Source organism: Eschrichtius robustus, chromosome 3, assembly GCF_028021215.1.
Source record: "Eschrichtius robustus isolate mEscRob2 chromosome 3, mEscRob2.pri, whole genome shotgun sequence".
NCBI classification, from domain to species: Eukaryota; Metazoa; Chordata; class Mammalia; order Artiodactyla; family Eschrichtiidae; genus Eschrichtius; species Eschrichtius robustus.
The window spans coordinates 77,092,319-77,102,308 of NC_090826.1; positions in this window are offsets into that span (position 1 = coordinate 77,092,319).

Below are 9,990 nucleotides of genomic sequence, written 5' to 3' on the forward strand. Positions count from 1 at the left end.
TTGGAGTTTCCTGGATGCCACTATGACACTTTAGATGGTCCTATGTATCAGATGAGGAATGTTAGTACATTTTAGATGTTGGAGACGGCATTTCTGATTGTCTAAAATATCCTCTCCTTTCTGTGATGTGGCAGGATGTATTTTTCAGTTTTCCAAAGGTGGCTGCAGCAATATCTCCTATTCCGCATGCCCTTCCAGAACCTTGTTTGCTACTCCCCACCAAGAGATGGAGTCTAATTACCCGTCCCTTGAATCTGGGTGGGCTAGTGACTTGCGTGTAACCAATGGAATGTGGCACAAGTGTGACCTCTGAAGCTGGGCCATAAAAGATGAAGCAACTTCTGCTTTTTTGAAATACTTGCTCTTGAACTCTTGAGCTTCCATGTGAGCAGTCAGCTTCCCTGAGGGCTCCATGTTGTGAGGAAGCCCAAGCTAACCTTCTGGAGAGCCCAAGGAGAGGCCTTGGAACTACAAGAGAGATGCCTGGCCAGCTCCACCCATGGTCTGTGGGCAACTGTATGAGAGACCCCGTGTAGTTGTTCAGCTCAGCTGAACCACTCCCAAACTCCCAGCCCACAGAAGCCACAAGAGATAATAACATATTGTTGATGTTTTAAGCCATGAAGTTTTGGGGGTGATTTGTTATGTAGCAAAAGTAACCAGACATATGGAAAAAAGAAGAATTATTTAGGAAAGAGTTTCTAGCAGACCCAGAAACGGAACGCATATAGTAGTTCCAGGTTTTTCATGGATGAGAGAGGCAGCAAAATGTACAAGCAGCAGCTGGACCGGGTACCTGAATTGTCACCTGGCCTGCCCCCTGAGTAAGTCACTTGATCTTTATCACCAAGGGTATGGTTTGGACTATGATGATGTTGAAATTTCTTCCAGTTTTCTAGATTATGTGGTTCTCACCTCTGCGCTTCTATCTATTAAGAATCACAATGTCTATTCTTGAGGTATCTTGGCAGGGAAGTCACAGTAACCTTCTGTCTCAGTGGTATTGTCAAAAGGATCCTATAATTTCAACAAGAAACTCATGTTACAAAGCAGTAACGGGAATATATTTAAAGTCACTCACCTGCCCTTTTAGTCTTCCAGCTTTCCTCCTTGTCTCTTTTCATTCATTCATTCAGCAAATATTTGTTGAGCACCTGCTCATGTCAAGCACTATTCTAGGCACTGGAGAAATAACTGAGAATAAGGTAGAAGGAGTCCTGCTCTTATGGAGCTTACATTTGAATTGGGGAAGCACAATAAACAACTAGGTAAAGAAAGAAACAAGATAATTTTAGCTAGAAATACTTTCTACAAAGACAATAGAACTTATGGGGTGTGTTACATTGGCGAGCAGTCAGGGAAGGGTTCTCTGATGAGGTGACTTTGAAGTGAAACCTGAGTAAAATGCAGAGTTGATACAAGAGTGTCCAGGCGGAGGCCACAGCACGTGCAAAGGCCCTGGGGCTGGAACAATGTGGGTGTGTCTTGGGGACAAGAAAGGTCACTGTGACAGGAAAAAAGTGAACAAAGGAGGGCACTGTATGTGAGGAGGCTGGAGAGATGGGCAGGGGCCAGATTTAGTCGGGTCTTGTAGGCAGTAAAAGTTTCAACTTTAAGTGCAAATTGGGGAGTTTTTAGGAATGGAATGATGTGATCTGATTTATATTTTTAAAGATCATCCATGTCATTCATCCATATGATGGTTTTCAAAAGAGGGTTTCAGCACACATTGACCACACTGGCTACTGAAGTGAGGTCAGGCTGCAGAGCTGCAGAGGGGGGGGCGTGTGGGCCTAGAGGAGGGGGCAATGGCTAAGCAAGAACTGAAGAATGCACAGGGGCTGGGAGTGATGAGGAAGTACGGCCTGTGTTTAAGGACCTGCAAACACTGAGTGGGAATGGGGCATAGGATGCAAGGGTGGGAGAAAGCAGACAGGAGGGAAGATCAGGGCCAGATCACAAAAAAGCCTGTAGACCAAGTGAGGAGCTTGGACTTAGTCCTAAGGGCAATGGGTTTCTGATGACACAATCAGATTTCTGCTTTAGCTGCTATGTGGATGCTGATTAAAGTGGGCAAGACGGGACGTGGATAGACAAGCTGGGATTGTGGCAGGAATCAGGGAAGAGACGATGGTGACAGAGCAGGGCAGGAGCAGTGGTAATGGAGAAACGTACTTGGGTTTGAGAGTGGCTGCGGTTATAAGTGACAGAGCTTGGAGATTAACTGTATGCGGGGGAGCTGAGAAGTGTGGAGTCCAGAGAGGTGCAGGGGGATTTCTCTGACCTTCACACCATGAAGCAGAGACGGGGAAGGGGTTCTGGGGAGTAAAGTGAAGCAGTCTCCTCGCGTCCTTCTGTCTTAGGTCAGTGCTCCCAGGCTGCAGCCAGTGTTACTGAACACTGAGCGAAGAGAGGGGATAAGAAAGTAGGGGCCCTTTGTTGAAGGTGATACAGTGAGCAAGATTTTCCAACATTTGGGCCTGCTGTGTAAGAATTTCCCGTTCAATCTATTTCACCCCTAGTATTTTCCAGCTATTAAATCCAGTTCTTTTCCAAGAATCTTCATTAGACTTCGAATCTAACAGCAAAAGGTCACAATCCCATTGTCCTCAAAAACTTCAGTCCCACCCTCACTGAGCACCTGTGGGCACCAAGCTCTGGAGCGACAGGAGGAGCCTGGGGCAGGGGAGGAAGGCTCTCGTGGAAATCACTCTGCTTTGCTTGTCATCTGCCCGCCACCTCCCTCCGGCCTCCCTCTCCCTTCCCCCCGACCCCCGCCCCCAGCATCTAGTCACTCTTCTTCTTAATAGTTTTTGAAAAGTTAGCAGAGTGAAAAAAACAACGTTTAGGCGCACATTCTAAAGAAAGCATAGAAATATGCATCTTGCAGCTTCAGCAGCTTGGGTTTGTCTCAATTTTCTTCAAGTCAGGGAAACTATAAAAACAAAAGCAAAACAGAAAGGCATTTCTCAGGGAGCCCTCAGCCCTGTTTTGAGAAAGTGTCTCTCATTCAGGAGTTGAGAGCCAAGGGTTGGAGCCATGACTATTAATTCATTGTAACATTAACGGGGAATGTGAGAGTGGAGCCCTTTGGTGCTTATTGCTCATGGTCTTCCTGGGATTTCTCCCTCTTTTTTTTTTTTTTTTTCATTCATAGCCTGCAAAACTAGCAGCTACTTAAGGCAAGACTGTTTTTTAGAATTTGTGTAACTTATAACCCATTGGGTAGGGTTATATAAACAGAGAGACCTTGTTCGAAACTCCAGCTCTATCACCATCCAGTAGCTATGATATCTTAGGCAGTGTTACTTCACCTTTCCGAGCCTCAGTTTCCTCATCTGTAAAATGAGGATAATCATGGTAATCATGCCTATCTCGTAAGGCAGTATTTAATGGTTAAGAGAACAGACTCTGGAGCCAGACTGTCTGGGTCCTACCTTAACTCTGCCACTGAATATGTGGCCTTAGGAAAGCCACTTCATCTCTCTGAGCCTCCGTTTCCTAATCTGTAAAATGGGGATAATGATGGTGCCTACCTCACTGGCTTGTTATGAGGACTGTAAAGCATTTCTAATCCACTTACATGGCAGGGCCCTCCCAAGAAATAAGCCTCCAGGGAAGCACTACACACATAGCAAGTACAATTTCAGTATTTGCTAAATAAATAAAAAGGACTTTTGAGAAGATTAAGAAAATGTATATGAAGCCAAGTGGTTTGTGTGGAGTCGGTGATTAAGATTTGCACCCCTAACCCTGTACTCCTGCCCCCATCTCCAGCCTGCCTCAGGCCTGGGCGCATGGTAAATACGGGGCATATACTTATTGGTGACAGTTCAATCAACTCTAAGAAATAAGTGTCACTCTCTGGCCCTCGAGGTTTATATTCTTTCTTTGCAAGTGGAAGCTGGGGAAGAACTTCAGAGCCTTGCGAGGGGAGATGTGATTTTCCTTATTTACTAACATTTACTTGGACTGGTGTCTGGGACACCCAAAATATGCTATGAATCAGTCAGAGGATAACAAGATCTGCAGTACTGTACAGATTACTCACTAATTTGACATTTGGGGATTTTTGCAAAATGTTAGGGAACATTTGACAAGCTGCAGATTGCTATCTCTATAAAGTGCATTTGACTCTGAGGATGGGTGGCCCTCTCCCCTAATGTGGTTATATTTGTTCCTAGCACCAGCTGTTGCATCCTAACAAGGTAGCTCGTTTTGATTATCCTCTCCTGAAGTAGACAGTGGTGGAATTTTGCCTTGAAAACACAATAACTAAAATTCATCGGGCACCTACCATGTGTTAGGTGTCTTGATATATTTTGTCTCGTGGCATCTTCACAGTCATCCTCTAAGGTATGTATCGTTAGCCTCTCTATTTCTCAGTAAGGAGACCGGAGTTCAGAGAGGTTAAGCAACTTGTTTAAGGCCACACAGTTCTGAAGTTCCTAAGCTAGAAGTTGAACCAGGGTCTACCTAACCCCAAAGTCTGGATTCCAATCCAGCAGGCTGTGTCTCACATCACCAGAACATCATCAGCTTCTGGCGCGGATCTCCCACAACTGGAAGGGCAAAGGAGAGAACATTTCTCGGTAAGTCCTTAAACAGCTGGGCAGCATCTGTGGCCATGAAACCTTGTTCTACACTGTTTTATAGTGGGACCTGAATTAGTTGGTAATCGAGGGCTTTGAAGAGCTTTCTTTTATCATGACATTGTTTTCAAAGTCAAACAAGGAAGACGGTGTTACTGGAATGAGAATGGCACTCCCAGCGTCCCATCCCCTTGGCGTGGTTATCACCCTCACATTATTTTTGGCACTGTACCATCCTACTGACACTCTTCATCCCCTGTCAGGCAGATTTTTCTCCCTGCTTCCTATCGGTTCCATGGGAACAAAGGGGACATGTGTGCAGGCTCTGGGTGTGAGGAATATAGGATGACCAGGAAAATAGGAATAGTGCCCTTGGGGAAAACATGGTTCCTGGAGGGTCGTTCTTGGGGGAACCCAGTTGTGTGGAGGGGCTGTTCCAAAAAGAGGGCCCCCAGAGAAGCACTACACACATTAAAAGAGCAAACAAATGCTTCCTGATCCCAAAGGCCACTCCAAAGCCACCCTCTTCAGTTACCATTTTAAATGAAGGACAAAAATAAATTTAATAGGAGGCAAGAAACTCCTAGGATTTGTCATACATTTCCTGAAACCTGTTCTTCCCTGTCTTTGTAGGTATGTCAGGCCTGCCCAAAGGAGCAGTACGTTTCTCAAGACAGAGACTGTACGCTCGATTTTGTCTTCCAACTGCTTGGTTGTGTTGTGTATGTGGTAAGTGCTTAATAAATGCTCACTGAAATGAAAATGATCCCTGGAACAAAATCCATCCTGTGAATCTTAATACTTTCGTACTTACCACTTCAAGTATTGAGAGTGACTAAGTTCTTTCTTTCTCTACTTAAGGATATTTTGTTGTACTTTTAAGAATCTATTGACTGGGGGGGAAAGCAGAATGACAAAATGCTTTTGTAGAAATTTTTATTTTATTCATTCCGATAACATCTATAAACTGTAAAGAGAAAAGTAGTAGTCTGTGGCCCATTTTTTAACCCACTTACTGGCAGTGCTTGGTGCTTGCTTAGATGCAGGCAGCGACTCCGTGACCTAGGAGGTGAAGATGGGGTGGGCATGCCTCTAGCTTGCGAATCAGTGGGCCAGGGATTTGGAGGTATTTGGCTTCTTTTGGCTCCTCTTTCTTCACTTTCTTTTCTATACAGTTGAAAGCCACAGCCACGTTAGCAGTTGCAACTCAGTTAAGAGTGCTAGTTCCAAATGCAAACTGGTAGATGGATGGGTTTATTCCTCTGGGACTTAATTACTCTAGAAGTGGTCCAAGTAACACTAGCACCACTTAAAGTATCATTATACACTGTCCAAATAGTCTCCTAAATGTCACCCTTGGAGGCAAGGGGACAGCATGTGCTAGTGAGTCAAACTACTCACTTATCTGGTGGCCTTGGTAGTAAGTCAGGCTCAGTATCTAATGACTGGTCAAGCCAGTTCAGCTCTCGGGAGCATTCTAAACTCATCTGTAAAATGGGGAGATGGAAGTATATGACTTCTGAAGTCCCTTCCAGGTTTGTACTCTCAGATCCCCAGTAATATGGCACTGAAGCACTCAAAACATCTTGCCAGGTCCTGGGTGACACCCAGCTTCTCCTCATGCCTGCTCCCAAACGATCATGCTCAAAACATTGCTCTGGGTCTCTCTGGAGAGGGGGCTCTCATTTCTAATGTCCTATTATTAACCTTTTTCCGAGCTCTGTTTTCCAAGTTTAGGTCGGCTCATCAGAGTTGAACATGGACTGTTTGGATTTTTGCCCAAGCTGTTCTCCGAGCCTGATAGCACATTCATTACTCCCTACCCATGGTTTCTGCTAAATGACCTCGTTAGTGCTCTAATTACATGTTGGTCTTCAGAAAGCTGGGGGTGATGGTGGGGGGGTTGAGTTAACAAAGGCTGAGTGCTGAGATGGAGTACATTGTAAACACACTGAATGATGCCTACCTTCCCCTGGCCTGATTACCCTTGGGGAGTTGGAAGGGAAGCTTTAGGCTCTTTTTCATCTTCTCTTCTTTCTTTTTCATTACCCATTAAAAGATGATAATAACACATACCAAATGTGTTGGTGGTAGTTGGTAATACATGAATTTGAAAGCTGGACGGTGATATTTTTACAACTCAGTGTATATGGGACCATGCATTTCCTGGGGGTAAAGAAAACAAATGGTTTCTGAGCACCTACCATGTGCTCAAGTAGGTTTTTGTTCATCTTAGCAACAAAACTAGGAGCTAGTTATTATGCTTGATTTACTAATGAAGAAGCAGGTTCAGAGAGGTGTATTTTCCAAGGGCACAAAGCAAGTATACGGCCAAGTTAGGGATTGAACCCAGGTATGCCTGACTCCAAATCCTAATATCCCATGCTACCTCTCAGTTAATTCATTCGCTCACTCATTCATTCATTTATTCAACAAATATACTCTGACCTCTATCTTATGACAAAATATAATCATATAATTTCGGAGTCTCTATTTTACTCTTTTCAACTCAATTCTACAAATTCCTCAGATGATTCTAAACTCAGTGGGCTCCTCTTCCATAATAATTTTCTCTGTCCTCTAAGGCTTCGACCTTGGGGGTCAGCTCATAGATCTGAGATTCAGGACCCTGGGAGATATGTTTAAAGATTATCCTGAGCAAACGCCTGTTTTTTAGTTAAGGAAACTGAGGTTCAGTGGCTTGTTGAAATGGTAAACTTTTCACTCCAGTACATTCCAGGGATGTCAAGCGTATATTTGAATGTACTTGAGGTTGTTGCGAAAGGATGATTGTGTGCTATAACAAATATGAAGAATTTCCCCTGCTTTCTGGAACAGTCACCTTGGGCAGGGCGTGTGCCTGACGAGAGGTACTGTCCCCACTGCACACAGAGGCTGATTCGCATGTGACTTTGTCGGAAGCTCGTGAACTACAAAACCTCACGGCTCACGTTTTCGTGACAGAGAACCCATCTTCCAGGCTGGATCTCTGAAGCATGCAGGGTCTTCTTTGAGGCTTCTTTTTGGGTGGTGGTAAGGTGAAACAGGAGAGTCAAATACTTCTACTTGTCCCTGCAGAATTCTCTCTGCAACTTTTTTTTTTTTTTTAAAGTGGCAGATACAATATGTTGAGTGATGACAGATGTCTACACTTAGGACAAAATAAATGATGTGATAGTAATAGCAACGGGATGCAACTTTAACCAAGTGATGGACTTTATTAAAACAAGGGGTCTTACCCATCTGATTACTTATTAGTATTTCACCATAGAGCTTGGAATTTGGCAAACCACGCATTTAAAAACGTGAGCATCGTTTGTTTGACAGACTGTCAAGACACTCGTGCAGGCTTAATGTATTAGTTTATTCTATAGTAATCAAGTTGTTATTATAACTACAGGAAAACTGGGAAAATAAACCTTTCACAGTCAAATCAGTCATAGGAAAGAGACTAAAAAAATCCCCACAACTTTGAGCTGTTCCCTGACTCTATAGTATGTTTGCTGAATTGGGGGTGTGAAACAGCAGGAAACCATTATTGCATGGGATCCTAGTTTTAATGATTCCACTAGAACATCATAAACCTATAATACGCATGCCTCAAAATAAATGATAGATCTCATAGTAAAAGCCAACTCTTTATTCCACACTGACCAATTTGGGAGAACTGGTCCCTTCTTCTGCAGATAAGTCATTAAGCTGCAGGTTTCACCACAGAATAACTTGTGGAAGAATTCTTCAAACCTCATAAAGTAATTCACTTGTATTTCTCATCTATTTTTAACAACCAAAAACATACACAGGAGATGCAAGTACACCTCTAGAAGTTTTGAATGACTGGACAAAGCAGTGTTAAAAATTCAACAGCACTAATTACTAGCTGAACAGTATAAAAACCTCTGAATAAATGTCAGCCGAGGAGATAAGCTCTTATCTTAATCTAATGACTCTACAGACTTAATTTGTCAGGCCAGCCTAGTTGATGGAAAGCAGGTTTCTACTCTCCAGTGTTAGCAAGAACATCTTTCCAAATCTTTGAAGTTGGATAGTAATGCCATCCGTGTCATCCTGTAAAAGTCTTGTGACCAAGCCTGTTTAATTCCTATTGTCCTGTTACACTAATTAAAGTTGTTCCTCTGCTGTTGGACAAATATCTAAGAGTAAAGCCAATATATTTTTAGATTTTTCTACACTTTGAACTAATCACCCTCAACTCCCAATGTTCTGTGCTTTTATTTTTTTCATAGGGCTGGAACATCAGGGACCATCTGTCTTCATATGGGGAAGCTGAGATTTCCAGAAAAATCCATTAATTCAGAGGAATCCATTCACTGAGAGGCCATGTAGCAGAGTAGTTAAGAGTGGAGGTTCTGAGGCAGAAAGGCCTGGGGAAATGTTTGCTCTGTCACTTACAGGCTGTGTGACCTCGGGTAAATTTCTTAAGCTTTCTTAGCCTCAGTTTAATCATCTGTGAAATGGAGGATAATCATGGATAGCAGGACTGTTAGATAAAATAACGGATGCCAAGTACTCAAAGTGCCTGACCCTTATACTTAATACAGGTCAGCCTTCATTTATTCCCTGATTCATTCATTTGTTCATTTATTCAATCAACAAATACATTTTGAATCCTAAGAAGTCTATAACACATGTTAGGTGTTATAGGACATATAAAGAACCAAAAGGCAGGCTCTTGGCCTCTGTAGGATTTTGTATGAATTTCCTGCACAAGGAGGCCCAAGCCTGACATCATCAGCTGATCTCACTACACCTGGGAAGGAAATGCCACAGAATTACCATGACTTTCCACTTCAGTTCCACTGTGAACCTTGTTGCTGGCTTTCCAGTACAAAGGGGAAGTCAACTGCCATCTCAAGGGTCTATTGTGCAGATGACATGAGATTATATACAGTGTATAGCCAAATGTTGGTGGCTCCCAGTGCCTTGTCTCTTTTATCCCTGTGACCCAGCATCACATGCCTGGTGCAAACATGTTTAGGGAGGCCTCTTCTGTCTTGTTTTATCCCGATCTCATCAGTCAATGTAATATCCTTCACAGCGGCCCGTATGTCCTCTGCTCACTCCCTTCCTCACTGCTCGTACTGCACCATATTGATTCTCCATTCTACTCAATGTCACTTGGAGACAGCTGTTGATATTTGTTGCTTCTTTGATTTCCTCACCTTAACTGTGATGACATGATTTCTTTCAAACCCCTTGAAATGTATATATATACTTAAAAGTAGGTACTGTGTGTCTATTATATACTAGGAACCCCGCTAGGTACTGGGGGCATCAAAATATGTAGGATGCAGTCCCTACCCTTTAGAAACGTTACAGAGGTGTGCTAATGCTGTGACAGAGGCTCCAGGTGTGCAGTGGGAGCATGACGGGGGTG